General features: G+C 49.5%; 1 protein-coding gene across 2 annotated transcripts in view; it reads left to right on the top strand.

The window, feature by feature from the left end:
• Positions 1–14,234, top strand: part of lhfpl2a (LHFPL tetraspan subfamily member 2a) — a 59,027-nt gene that overhangs the window by 18,180 nt on the left and 26,613 nt on the right. Inside the window, exon 2 of one of the 2 annotated variants that reach the window (XM_083641713.1) lies at positions 2,812–2,866. The gene's annotated coding sequence lies outside the window, so the exon portion shown is untranslated. Of the gene's footprint in view, positions 1–2,811; positions 2,867–12,660; positions 12,719–14,234 lie in introns of those variants that run through there. The other variant, XM_083641714.1, reaches the window with a different exon arrangement.

Here is a 14,234-nt window from a genome sequence, read left to right as displayed (position 1 = left end):
GACTGGATGGGTTGTAGTCGCACGTCGCATTGGAAGAACGCTTGTGGTGATTGGCTGTGAGCAAAACCATACAACTATTTTTTTTTTTCTAGATCTGTGTACAAAAAGATCGGTATCGTTTGTCTGGAGAAGTTTCGATGCCACTCTGTACCGGGTTATTTTTGCGCGATACCTTATCGAGTAGCGATACTCGGCCCCAGATAACCTTGATTCAGATCAGACACTATACAGACCCCGCCGCATGTCCAGCCCTCAGCCCCAGCTAGAGAAACACTTAAAAAAAAGCTGAGAGCCCCCCCTCACCACCCCAGCGGCTCCTCGCCCGTTCCCAAAGCCCTTAAATGTTATAAGAAAGACCCCTTTGTGGTGGGCCAGGCCGCAGCGAACATGCCTGCAGACATCCCCCAGTCCCCACATAATAGCCTGCCTTAGTCCCCCCCAGCTGTGGAACAGTTTCAACAGCACCACTCCAAACGCCAGCGTCTAACGTTGCTGTAGCCAAAAGAAATTGAGGACAGTGCCTCGTCTGGCTGGATGGCTGCGTTCTGCACCCCCCCCCCCCCCCCCCAAGTGAAAGGCATTGGAGGGCTCCTTCTTGGCAGTGCCTTAAAGGGGGCAACTAGGTAACTGGATTGTACCACTTAGGGGGAAATCCCCTAGGCCATGGCAATTTGTCCTAATTTGTGTATCCAGTTCTGTAATTGGAAAATGCCCAACAAGAATTTACACGGTGGAGGTTCATCTGAGGGCCACGATGACGGGGCTGCAATATAAAGAAATAGCAGAAACAGCATTGGACATGATTACACATTAAACATGTCTGTATGATATTAAGGTATTGTTTTGGGCCTTTGTACATCCTAGTCAGTATGTTTATTATTGTAGCGACGTGGTGGAAATGATCTGAGAGACTGGTGGCTTAGACCTGTGGCTGTGGCTTAGACCTGTGGCTTAGACCTGGTGGCTTAGACCTGGCTTAATTCTGTGTAAAACCTGCATCAACGTGTTTTATCAGCTTATTCCCATGGCGTTTGTCACAGAATCGGCTTGTTTTTCCACTCGTCATAAAATGTAGGCCGTTGAAATACAGTCTGATCACACACTATATTTCATTTTCCATTTTAAACAAAGTGTAACCCGGGTTGGAACGATAGCCTCGGGGCTATTTGTCCACACCTGGCGCACCTGTGGGCCAGGCTCGTGATGACGTCGGCGCTGCGACATGGGTGGGTGCTTTGGGTGCTCAGGCAGGGTGTCATCTTATGGGAGGATCTCTAGTGGAGACTGGGGTGCACTGCACTGATAAACCAACGGCATTATTATTGGTCAAATGTGTTCTCACAGGACCAGGATGTATTATGGGTAATACTCTTCTCGTGCCATTCCCTATTTCACTGTCATATGACATTTGTCTATCTGATACACAGTAGCTTCTTGTGAGCAACGCCTAACAAATAAAAACAAATTCGATTAACAAATTAAAGTTCGATGCCACCATCTAATCCGCTCATTTTATTCTGTGAGATGGTTTTGTGAACAGTCATCGCCCCAAGGGCAGCTGAAGGATCTGCGGTCATTTTAACATTACGACGATTGAGCTGAGGAATATTGAATTGGCCATTAACCGAGCAGAGTGCTTCAGTCTCCGGACGTTAGCCACTAAAAGGCCTGAATAGGTTATCCACTAACAGGCCTTGAATAGTGCCGACTGAGAGGGGAAAGAGTTAGCCCTTAGTTAATGATCTGCAGGCTGACGGAGCTGTGCCTTGGATCTCCTGCTGACAGCACCAAGTTAAACATGGATGAATGTCAACAGTCCTATTGACTTGCATTAGTTGATTCTAAACGCACGGAGCAATATTGATTCTTTTTTCCGTTCTTTTTTGCCACAATGGCTATAGTTAGTAGTAGTAGTAGTAGTAGTAGTGTTGCTACCATAAGTGTTATTACCTCCACCAAGGAGCTTATGTTTTCAATGCGGTTTGTTAGCAGGATTATGGCGAAACGACTGTGGTGATTTTCACTAAACTTGGTGGAAGGGTGTAGCATGGGCCAAGGAAGAACCCATTACATTTAGGAACAGATCCAAATCCCACTCATGAACTTTGCGTATCAGCAGACTGGACTATTTGCCTTGGCGGAGGTCTGCACTCTCCAAGTGCACGTCTAGTTATTTGTGTTATTTTGTTGTGTTATTATTATTAAACATATGTTTTATTCTGGAGGGCAGTGTGAGGTGTGTGTTGGACTTTTATTCTGAAGGCCTGTGTGAACGTAGAATATACGTAAAATATTGCTGTATTGCCCCCTATGGGCACGTTCTTCTTCTTTTGTGTGTGATCAAACACACGCCTGAACAGTGTTTTGGCACATTTTGAAGGCAGATGGCCAATTATAGTACTGTAGTAGGATATGATAAGAACAGAATTTCATAATGTGACAAAGGACCCTTAAAGTACAACCCACATGACTGCCTGGGTTATATAATGCATACAGTATATTATATTTTGTCAAACATTATGCAACATTGCCACAGAGGCCGAGGTCAAATGAGGGATGCAGACATCAGTGTCTTTCCTTTTTTCTTCTCTTTTTCTCATACGCTCTGTGGAACAGTTTAGACAATCTCTCCAGGTGCTATCGCCCCCCTCTGGCCCCCTCTGGCCCCCTCTGTCTCAACTTTAGGTTGGAAGAAAGACAATGAGCGAGCTGTGGCGGGGCGACCCGGTGCGCCCCCTGGAGACGGGATGGTTTTATGATTTAGGCTCCTCGTTACCTCATCCTAATGCGTCATCCTTGTTGCTCCTGCAGGTTGTGAAGACAGAGGGCCTTCACATCGACTCTGGCACAAGATTCCACTCAAGAGGTTGGTATTGTATTTTCTACACTGCGGACGTACAGCAGAGGTTCTCAACGTTGGCGTCCGGGGACCACCAGGGGTCCTTGAGAGGGTTCCAGGGGGTCGCCCAGCAAATTGATGAATTGTTAAACGTCACCATTATTTAATTGACAAGATTAAAACAATTAGAGAATGTAGAATAATGAGTGTTTTGGTCATAGTGTCACTGTTATCTCTCTACCTAATACAGATACTCTGTTTGAATTGTTGACAAATTTTCAGATTTGGGTGTGAGACACAAAATCTCATTAAATGGGGGTCCATGACCCCAGTGTGGACTAAATTAGGGGTCGTTGATGTGAAAAATGTTGAGAGTCACTGACCCACAGCAAGCAGATGACATGTAGCCACCATAGCAAATCCAATCAGGAAATGTAGGAGTCTCATTGCTTGCAAGGAGTTGCTGGGACCAACAAAACAAACAGAGACGTGACTTCCTGCCTTCCTTGTGATGGTATTGGGTTCCTGGCACCTGTCAGTACAGTAACCAGTGGAGAGGCAGGCTGTTCCCATGGCCCTATTGTTGTGGGCAGGTGTTATACAGTAACCAGTGGAGAGGCAGGCTGTTCCCATGGCCCTATTGTTGTGGGCAGGTGTTATCCCACACACGCCCCCCCTCCCCCCCCCCCCCTTCTCCTCTAAATCATCTGCTGGACCAGAGCAGCGTCCAGAGAGAGTGAACTGAAGCAGCACCTACAAGTTCACTCCCTGTTCTCACTGTCCGCCACGCTGACTCTGTCAAATCTGTATATTTATCTGCACGCAGCAGGGATGGGGAGGGGGGTGAGATATATTTTTCCAATATGGAGGAAAACAATGGATTGAGAGATATTGAGTGGGGGGGCCACCTGTGCAGATCATTTCCAAAAGAGGAAACCCCCCCCCCTAAGATAATAAACAGATAACCCCCCCCCCCCCCCTAAGATAATAAACAGAATAATCGCTTGTCACTAAAATAGGGATGTGATGGGTCTCCTTCCTGTTATCTGAGGCTTGTTTTTCACCTAACCTCCTTTGTCTGTATATTGTATATCAGACGCATCCAAAGGGCGTCTACTGTACAGTGAAATTTAATCTGACTTTAACCTATGAAACGTTTTTTTTTTTTTTTACTATTTCTTATAGTCAAGTAGGGCAGTTAGGATAAAAAACACCAACCGAATAACACCACCGTTTATTCAGTTATTCTATATCTTCCCACGCCAACTTTATCACCTACACATTTGACACTGTGTATTGGTGTCAGTCTAGCTGTTATGTCTGAAGGGCACAATGGCGGCGTCGATGTCCGCAGTTGTTTGGGGTATAATGTGACGTCGGGACGGGTTTTTGGTGTCAGACTCCAGAATGAGAGCAGAGGCCTTCTATGGAAAAGCGTGACTCTTGTCTTACACCCATGGCTTTGTCTGCCCCGGTGAAAGCACCTCCGTGTCTCCCTCGCTCCCCCGAAACCACCCAGACAACAACGCCAACACGCTTCTTCTTCATTTCCTCCTCTTCCCACCGCCTCTCGCTGTCTCTGTCCCGCCTCCCCTCCCCTCCCCTCCTCCCCTCCCCTCCCCTCTCCTCCCCTCCCCTCCCCTCTCCTCCCCTCCCCTCCCCTCCCCTCCCCTCCCACACATGCTGCTAATGTGTTTTGCCAAGAGTGCGCGATATCACTCGAGTGGATGATATCACTTGATACTTTTATTGTCTGGAACCCGAGCGTTTCAGTGCCAGCATACGATCCCCCCCCCCCCCCCCCCCCCCGCCCGCCACGTACCTCAGTGGTGCTTACTTTTGATTTGAGCGCAGTATCGGGTTCTGCTGGCCGGAGCGCCCGCAAGCGGCGTCTGCGTCTGGTGCCCCCCGGGGGGGCCGTGTGGGCAAAGCATGCAGAAAGGTCTCAGCTTGCAGGGGGGGGGGGGGGGGGGGGGCTGCTGTGTTATATTGTGCTATAGTGGGAACCTCAGTGGGGAGCGCTCGGGTCAGCGCCGCAGGGAGCCAGGGATTAACCTGCACTCATCCCGAGCACAAAAACACGGGCAGGAACAATGCGTGGCCCTCCAGAGAAGAGGGCCCGAATACCATTCACTCAGCACAGCCGAGCGAGACCGCCTTATTTCCTGAGTCCCCGGCTGGAAAACAGAAGCATATTTTAGGACCGGGCGAGGGGGGATTTGAGGTGGAAGGAGGTTTCTCCTGCGAGCCGGCCCCCTGCATTCACGACCCCCGTGGCTGCTTGCAGGGGCTAAGGTGGGGCTGGGAATGGTTAAGTATAATGGAGACAGTGTTAGGGGCCTGAGGGCCCCCAGACCTGCTGGCCGACCAGTGGGGAAGCGGAGCAGAAGTACTGCTGGGGGGCTCCCTGGGCTCCCATTCCATCTGCAGCAAAGACCTCCGTCGTCTGAGGAAAGAAAGAGGCGCAAAGAATGTAGCCCCCCGTTTCTTCAAGTGATGTTTCATTCTTCAACACAATGGAGCTGCGAGAAGCCTTGCAGGCACCACCAGTGTCCCCTCTTCAATATCAACTTGTTTTTAAAAAAAATGTCTGGGGCAGAAATGGCTCACATTTTGGACGAGGAGCTGAAAATGCATGCAAATCAGTGACACCACTTTGGATACCCAAGGACACAAGAAGTAGTACTTGGCTGCTCTTTAACGTATGCATGCTAAAAAAAATGGAAAAATGTTTTCCCTCAAGTGAAATATGTCTTTAAGCTTGAGGTTGGGGGGAGGGTGGAGTAGATCGTTTTGGAGCTTTGTTTTTCAGAGCAGGAATCTCCGAACGGAGTTGTTTTTGGTTTTTCCACGACTGCATGCTAAACGCCGGCGCTGGTCGTGTTTGAGTTGTCACCTTGCTGGTATCACTTTGTGAGAGCGCCCGTGAAGCTGGATGCTATCTCTGTTTTGTTTCTGTTGCCCGGCCTGGTTAATCCCCAGCTCAAACCGCCCGTCGCATGACAGTGTGGCCCCGAGATCTGAAGTGCTCAGAGATGCCCCGCAGATGGAGTCACACTCTGGAAAAGAAACTTCCTTTTGTTGGGGGGGGGGGGGGCGGGACCAGCAGAGAGAGATCTTTTCACAAGATGGCTATCCACTGAACCCCCCTCCCCCTCACCTCCCCAACACGGTGCTGGCTGGCCACCCACTTTGAGACACAGGCTGTGATGTGTCAGATGCTCTTTGTTTTCCATCACCCTCTTAACCTTCATGGCGTGGGTTCAACGTTCGAGGGGTGTTATGCTCAATATGAGAATATGAGGGTTTGTTGACCTCCCCCGTTTCCTCCCCGGACACCCACAGCTGAAGAATTACCCCTCCCACCCAAAGGGGCAACCTCCGGTTCTGAGAAATGAAGCGAATTGCGGAAGTGCCTTAAACCTGCATTCTTCCTCGTGGCCTACAGGGTGCGACTACACTGGCTCCAGTGGAGTCGTGTATGGAAGTCTATGAGGAAATGACCCTACTTCTGACTTGATTTATGGCCGATCAGTAAACACTTTCCTAATGAGTTTATCGTCGCAATCGTTTGCATTTAGAGTAAAATAGTCGATAAAGTAGACTATGTTTCGGGATGTAATTGACAGGTCGCCTGTCCAGTGATCGCGCAGCTCGCCAATCATGGACCAATAGCAGGCGGCCCTGTGGACAACCAAACTTGAGGGTTCAAAAGGGGAGTCTACAAACCAATGGGTGACGTCACGATGGCTACGTGACGACGTTGATACGGTCATTGGAATGACCCCCAAAGTCCCCCAAAGCCTCATCTCCTCCACCTCACCATCCAAAGTCTCTTCTCCTCCACCTCACCATCCAAAGTCTCTTCTCCTCCACCTCACCATCCAAAGTCTCTTCTCCTCCACCTCACCATCCAAAGTCTCTTCTCCTCCACCTCACCATCCAAAGTCTGTTCTCCTCCACCTCACCATCCAAAGTCTCTTCTCCTCCACCTCACCATCCAAAGCCTCATCTCCTCCACCTCACCATCCAAAGTCTCTTCTCCTCCACCCCATCATCCAAAGTCTCTTCTCCTCCACCTCACCATCCAAAGTCTCTTCTCCTCCACCCCACCATTCAAAGTCTCTTCTCCTCCACCCCACCATCCAAAGTCTCTTCTCCTCCACCCCACCATCCAAAGTCTCTTCTCCTCCACCCCACCATCCAAAGTCTCTTCTCCTCCACCCCACCATCCAAAGTCTCTTCTCCTCCACCCCACCATCCAAAATGGGAGTTGGGAAAGAAGCAAGTGACACACAGCGCTGTGAGATTGTATGAAGCAAAATGCTTCCGGAAAATAATTGACCACTCACACCGAGATCAAATGGAGGTGTGGATGCATGTGAGTTAGTGTGTACATACTGTACGTCGTATGTCTGTTTTTATGTGTGCAGGGACACACACGTTCCATTATGTTTACATAATAGTTTAATATACAGTGTTTTTACTGCGTTTTATGTATGTATTTGGACCAGACGGGACCCGTGGGACATAAGAAATTGTTTTCCTCTCTCCCCGCACACCGTCTGCTCCTCCACGACCCCTCCGTGCTCCGCTCTGAGTCAGAGGTGTTACGGGTCTCTCGGTGCCTCTGCGGCAAACGTGTTGGCCCTTCACCTCTCGCAGGTGTATCCCCCCAGGTGTATCCCCCCAGGTGTATCCCCCCCTGACCGGCAGCAGTGGGACCGCCGCTCGGCGCCGAGGTCTCAAAACGCCGCCCCTCCATGTATTTCTCATGTTTCTTTTTCCCTCCGTCTCTCTTTCCCACGCTCCCGTCTGTCTCTCCCTTCCACTGGAACACCGCGCGGGGATTTCCTCACCTTCAACACATCCGCGTGTTTACGCTGCAGCAGTTACTCCTCTGAAAAGTGAATAAAAGCAGCAGATATGCTGTCGCAGTAGAGTAGGTACTGAGATATGGTGATGCAACAATGAACTGAAATGACATGGCATTTGGGGAAATGTTGTCTCCGTCCTTACTTCCATCGGCGTCATATCATTATATAAATGAATAGGTGTGAAAAATACACGGATGGATGTGAGGATGTCAGGTAAGATATGAACGTACACTATAGAAGAAAACTATTCGGTCTATGCAGCTTAAGAATAGGGCTGCAACTTACGATCATTTTCATTATCGATTGATCTGTCGATCATTTTCTCGCTTCATCGGTTAGTTGTTTGGTCAGAAATGATAACTTTTGGGTTATCAAAAGTTTTTGATAACCCAACTCCAACATAGTCGGTTTACTGTCACAGAGGACTAGAGGAACCAGGAAATATTCACATTGGAGAAGCTGAAATGACTTCAAAAAAACGACTCAAAAGTACCAAAATAGTTGGCGATTAATTGTAATAGTTGACAACTAATCGACGAATCGACTAATCGTAACGAAACATACTCCATTCAGTTTCCTCTGTATTCCATCTGTTTTTCCACTCGAGATTCAGATGAAATCATTGACTTCCTGAAATGCGATGGCACCGGGTGTCACTGCAGCCTGATCTGCGGTTTGGGCAAATATATGCAGCTCGCCTCGGTAGACTCACGCCTTTCCCCTGAGCATGTTTAACATCTGTCTGGGTCGGCCTGTTGACGGGCCTTCAAATGGCCAGATGGTCATGTAAGCTGCTCCCTCGAGTGGGATTCAAAACTGAGCTCAGCCCTCTCTGATTGCATGGCCCTAGCAAATGTATAGTAGCAAAGACTCCATGATGTTATCATCGTAAGATCTGCATAGATCCTGGCCTCGGTCACTGTTTTGGTCACTGGGAGGAGAAGTGCTTGACATCTCCAGAAGATCAAATGGATATGATGTTGGTGTGTATGCTGCTATCTACAGGCCTCCACAGGTCTGCCCATAAGGGGGGGTAAAGGGGTAAGCTTCCAGGGGCGTCGCCACTGGGGGGGGGGGGGGGGGGGGCTGGAGCCAGGCAAAAAAAAAAAAAAAAAAAAAAATGTAACACTAAAATATATCTCCCATCCTGAAAATGCTGCAACTAATTTATTTTTGCAAGGAGTCGAACAAATACACAAAACACAGCAGCAGTAACAAGGCATGCTTGGGCAGGAGTGCTCCTGTGGAAAATAGTGCCATTCTGATGTAATCCCCCATCCGACCAGTGCAGTGAGAGGCAGCAATGTGCCGCAAGGCATCTAGTCTGCCGGAAAGCCAAAAGAAGAAGAAGAAGAACAAGGCAGGCTTGGGGCGGACCATTTTGCTTGGGGCAGCAGCAGCTAGAGGGACCATTTATGGTGTAACACACAACACAGACAGGTGATAGCAAACAAAACAAGACCGGTGATAGCAAAATGCCAGGAACAAAACAAAAGTCAGGATGCCAAAATCGCAAGGCAAAAAAAAAGCGGGAGCAGGCAAGGGCTTTAGCCCCAAATAATAATCTGTTAACAAACTTTTTTCAGTCAGCTCCGAAAGCTGCAGCGTTGATATGAGTAAAGCGTGTGCAGGGGAGGGGGGGGGGCATAGTGGCTGGACCCTTCCAGGGGCACTGCCATCTCTCTGGGCGGCCCTGGGCCTCCATATAGTCTTTAGCTATGCCATCAGATACTGCGCCGGGCCTAGGCATGTGTTTGTTTGGCAGCTCAGAGAGTCCACCTAGTAATCTGCGTCTAATTTCTTTGCACAGCGAGCTGTCATTACTCTGGAAACTCCATAGGCTCTGCTCAGAGCCTTCCACACCAATCTTTCCATCTGTCCATCCGTCACCTCCATCTTTCCATATGTCCCTCCTGGGCTCCTGTCACTTTCCACTGGGGCTTTTAAAGGGGGACTCCGGCTTAGCCTCATCGGGGGGCTGGCCGGGCCCGGGCGCAGTGACGTAACGCTCTGATCTGAAACACATGCAGATTGGATCATCAAACCTTATTGAGATATCCGAAGCACGTCCGGGAATCACGTGTTGTTGACACGAGCCAAAATGGAGATATTTAGTTCCTGTAGGATGAAATCAGTTCCTTCCTGCCTTGCTCTCAGCTTCATCAAACAGTAGGACTTTGGCACACCTGACTATTCTGGCTCGCACGTTCCAGAGAATAGTACTTGCTCGACTGGCATAAGTGTATAACTTTTCTTTACATTTTCAAAATGTATGCTATATAATATCTGTGAAGAAATAGACCCATAGGGCTAGCTCTTCACAGATATTATATGCAGCTTTTCACCTCTGCACAGTCTCTCCAGTTGAATTTTCTGATTCTGGGTGGTGGTGAATCTGAAAATAAGCTGACTCAGTGTATTGTTACTGGGATGTGGAGCCTGCAACAAAAGGAGCACAGTATTTTTAAATTATGTTCAAAATCATATTTTTTCTTAATTCAGACCTTAGTTAAAATGACAACATTTGGGGGGCGTCTGGGTAGTGTAGAGGCAAAAGCACTCGCCCACCACCGCGGAGACCCGGGTTCAGCTCCCGGCAGCGGCACCTCCGGCTTGGCTAGAACGTTCCTAAAGACACAATTGGCTGTGTCTGCGGGTGGGCAGCCGGTGGGGCATGCATGAGTCCTGCTGGTCACCACAACCAGTGCCTCCTCTGGTCCTGTTCGGGAGGGAGGAGAACTGGGGGGAAATTGCGTGATCCTTCCACGCGCTACATCCTGCCGGTGAAACTCCTCGTTTATGAGGTGAAAAGAAGCGGCTGGCGACTGCACATGTATCAGTGGAAGCATGGTGCTAGTCTACCGCTCTTCCCAGATCGGCAAAGGGGGTGGAGCAACGACAGCAGGGGGAAATGGGGAGAAAATGTGCGAGAAAAACAAAGATTAAATGTGATTTATTTGCAACCTCTTGCCTCGCACACAACTTTCTTTCCTTTTGTTTTGACCCTGCTTTGCGTCAAACCCCTCCGCTCCCTTTAGATCTATACGACACCGCTGATTGGAGTCTCGACAGGGAAAGATGAACGATCTCCAGTCCACAGCCAGGCTCTGCTGAGTGCTCTGAATATCGGTGTCAGCGCGTGCGTCCGTGTGTGTGTGTGCGCGTGCGCTGCTCTGCTCTGCTCCAGGTTGTCCAGGACATTTCTGCAGCACCGTCTTCCTCTGATCTCGGTCTCGCTCTTTGATGTGAGGGCCTGTGCTGCGTCTCGAGAGCCCCGAGGCTGCCAGGAGGAATCACCCCGAGCATCTTCTCCGCTTCGCCGCTAGCTCTCCATTAGCCTCCCGCGACCTGTAACGGCGCACCAGGCCTTCCACACAAATCACACACATCATGTGGGAAACTAGGCCATATCACTTTGAACAGTGTTCTCAAACTTTTTCACGTCAACGACCCCTAGACCAGGGACCCCCATTCGACCAGATTTTGTCCCTCGGGGTCCGCCATCTGATCATATTTCTTGCGTTTTAAATGTTCTATTACAGAAAGCGTATGAAACCCATGACCAAAATAGTCATACATTCTGTCTTGTGCTACTAATGGATGGAATTGTAGTGAAAATAAATGATTCCCATTTTTGCTGGGGGGGGGGGCCCTCTCAAGGACCCCTGGGGGGGTCCGCCGGACCCCACTTTGAGACCCACCACCGGCTTCGAACATAACAACGGTGAGCAAAAAAAAACTAGCTAATCGAGTAGGAATTCAGCAGGAGTGCTGTTGTTTTGCTGGGAAGTGCAGTAAAAGCTTGGCACATTTTTGTGATATTCTAGACATTGTAGGGAGTCTTAAAATGGACCATTAACCGCTACCATCCCATTCATAGCAATGGGGTGAGGACAAGTTGGGGGAATTTATTGGAAGTGGGTCAAAGGAGAGGTTTTATTAGAGCAGCTGTGTGGAACAATTTGGAACTGCTCATCGACGTACGTACGTACATACATGCACGCACGCCGGGCGATAAGGGAAGGCGTCTCCCCCAGCCTTCTCCACGCTGGGTTCAAGTGTCTGGACCTATCAGCCTCTCTTCCTGTTTGACTCGGCTTCTTTCCCCTCTTCATATGGAACTCATTTGTCCCCCCTGCCCTGCGAGAGGGAACACAGACTCAGAACCACGGGCTGGAGCTGACTCAAGCTTGGCTGAATGCGCGCCATGCTGCTGCATAAGCAACGCCGGGATACTTTGCTCCCCATCGGCCATAAAGGTAATCTATTGACTGATAGAGTCGAGTGTAAACGTCTACTCGATCAGTCAGTGCATGGGCATCTAGGCAGCTATCTAATCAGTCAGTCAGTCAGTCAGTCAGTCAGTCAGCTGTCTTGATGTTGACTGAGGCTCAAATGGGGACGTAACAGGGTCTGTGTGTATTGTGGTCCATATATTGGTTTGTAATGGCAGAACCGGACCCACCACCGTATATGTGAGTTTTGAGTGAAAATGCGATCGCCATTTAAGCTAATATTAAGAAGGGCGGCCTTGGCTGCATGAAGGGGCATAGGGAGAGCAGCGAAAAGGGAGTGAGACAGGGTGAGAGAAGTTGAGTGAGAGACAGAGAAAGAGAGTGAGAGACATGACCGACAATGGAAAGAGTGGGAGAGAGAGAGAGAGAGACCCTCTGTAGTTCCAGCCCTTGTTATTTTAACCCAGATTCTGCACTGAAATATGGCCGCCATGTGGACCCTCTCAAGGAAGTGTGGCCTCAGTTGTCAGCCTGACCAATCAGAGTCGCCTGGCAGTGCGGGAGGAGGGCTCGGGGGCAGGGCCTCAGCGGTCAGCCTGACCAATCAGAGCGGACTCGCAGTGCGGGAGGAGGGGCTCGGGGGAGTGGCCCGGAGCCACAGTCTGAGGGAGGCGTTGTTGAGCGTATATGAGCAGAGGGGGAGAGGCACAGCGACTAAGCCACATCTCCAAAAGAGAGCTGGACTGACCGCAGACCAATGGAGACAGGTTGGACTGTTTTCTTCCTATTTGCACACAAACTGCTTTCATGTCCCACCTGCTTGCTTCGGTGAGTCACTGAGCGAACACTTGTGGTGCGAGTGGGTTTACTTACTCATACGACTGGGCAGCCGGCTCCATATCGGAGGTACAGCCGGAGAGATGACTGATTTCATGTAAATATGATGTTCCTCTGGTGAATCACGCGCCACCTTGCTGGACCGGTACCACGCTCCATGCGCGGTGCACAGTAGTCTTTAAGTGGTCGGGGGAAAGATTGGCTGTGGAAAGGCTGAGTATGGACTCCTTTTGTTATTGGCTGCTGTTATTATTACTACAGTAACTACAATTTTCCTTCACTGATGACAAAGCCAATAACAATACAGTTACAGTGGTCTAACGCTGACACAGGGAGAGGAAAAAAACAGCTGGAAGACCAGCCACATGCCCATAACATCCTCCGCTTGTGTTATGCTTGGCCTTATTTACGTTAATTCGTTTATGAAGCATTATTGATTTCACAAGATTGCTTCTGGTCTGCCCACAATTATAAGACGCTTGTGGAGTTTCTCCATGTGGTTCATCTTAGGTAGAGAGCCCTTATTAGACTAGAAAGTTCCTTGGTTCTGTTCTGACAGTGTGACTGGACCACTCAACTGCTGTACTTGCATCCAGTGGCTGGAGGCGCTTCTCCTCATTCAGACACAGCCACACAGGTTACAATGAGCACTCCCGTTGGTTAGCTGTTCTTTAATTAATATCGCTTTGAATCTCAATGATGAGATTGTTGTTATTATTGTTGTTATTGAAGATGTAATAGCCTGTTCTTCTCAGTATTGCTCTTCAGTGTTGCTTTGTTCAGAAGGCGAAGAGAAGCATGGGCTGGAAATGCCGGTACCCTACAAAGCGTCAACTCTCGTTTTGCCGTTGGGCTCAACATCAGCTCGTAGAAGTTAAGGCAGTGATACTCAACTTGTGGCCCGGGGGCCAGATGCGGCCCGCGACAGGGTGCAGAGTGGCCCCCCGACCATTTTCGTATCATTTCATGTTAGTTTTCCTTGCGAATTAGACGTGAAATAAAGTTTGACTGAGCTCCAGCGAAATTGTCAAATACCGCCGTCTGCTCGCTACCCAGGCACTTATGTATGTACTTAACCTAACTAACTGAACCTAACTAACTATCCGGTGTGCACAACATTGTCAGACTAAACTCCGGCTGACACCCCAAAAAACCTACAATCCGCTACAGAAAAATGTATATTGTTTGTTTATGAACTGGCCCCTGGCCTCCTATCATTTCACGAAAGTGGCCCCTGGGCAAAGCAAGTTGAGTATCCCTGAGTTACAGCGTAATCGCTCTCTCCTGACTGGTCAGATAGTGACCTCCATGCTCCCCTCCCTCCCGCAGCCTGACCCTTCCTGCCCTGGCTCTCACCGGCCGCACGCTCTCCACGGCGTGTCCACACACACATGACGCCTCGGCGTGTCCACACACACATGACGCCTCGGCGTGTCCACACACACA

Source organism: Poromitra crassiceps, assembly GCF_964638095.1.
Source record: "Poromitra crassiceps genome assembly, chromosome: 8".
In the NCBI taxonomy this organism is placed as follows: Eukaryota; Metazoa; Chordata; class Actinopteri; order Beryciformes; family Melamphaidae; genus Poromitra; species Poromitra crassiceps.
The sequence above is the reverse complement of the archived record's forward strand: the minus strand, read 5'-3'. Positions and strand labels throughout refer to the sequence as shown.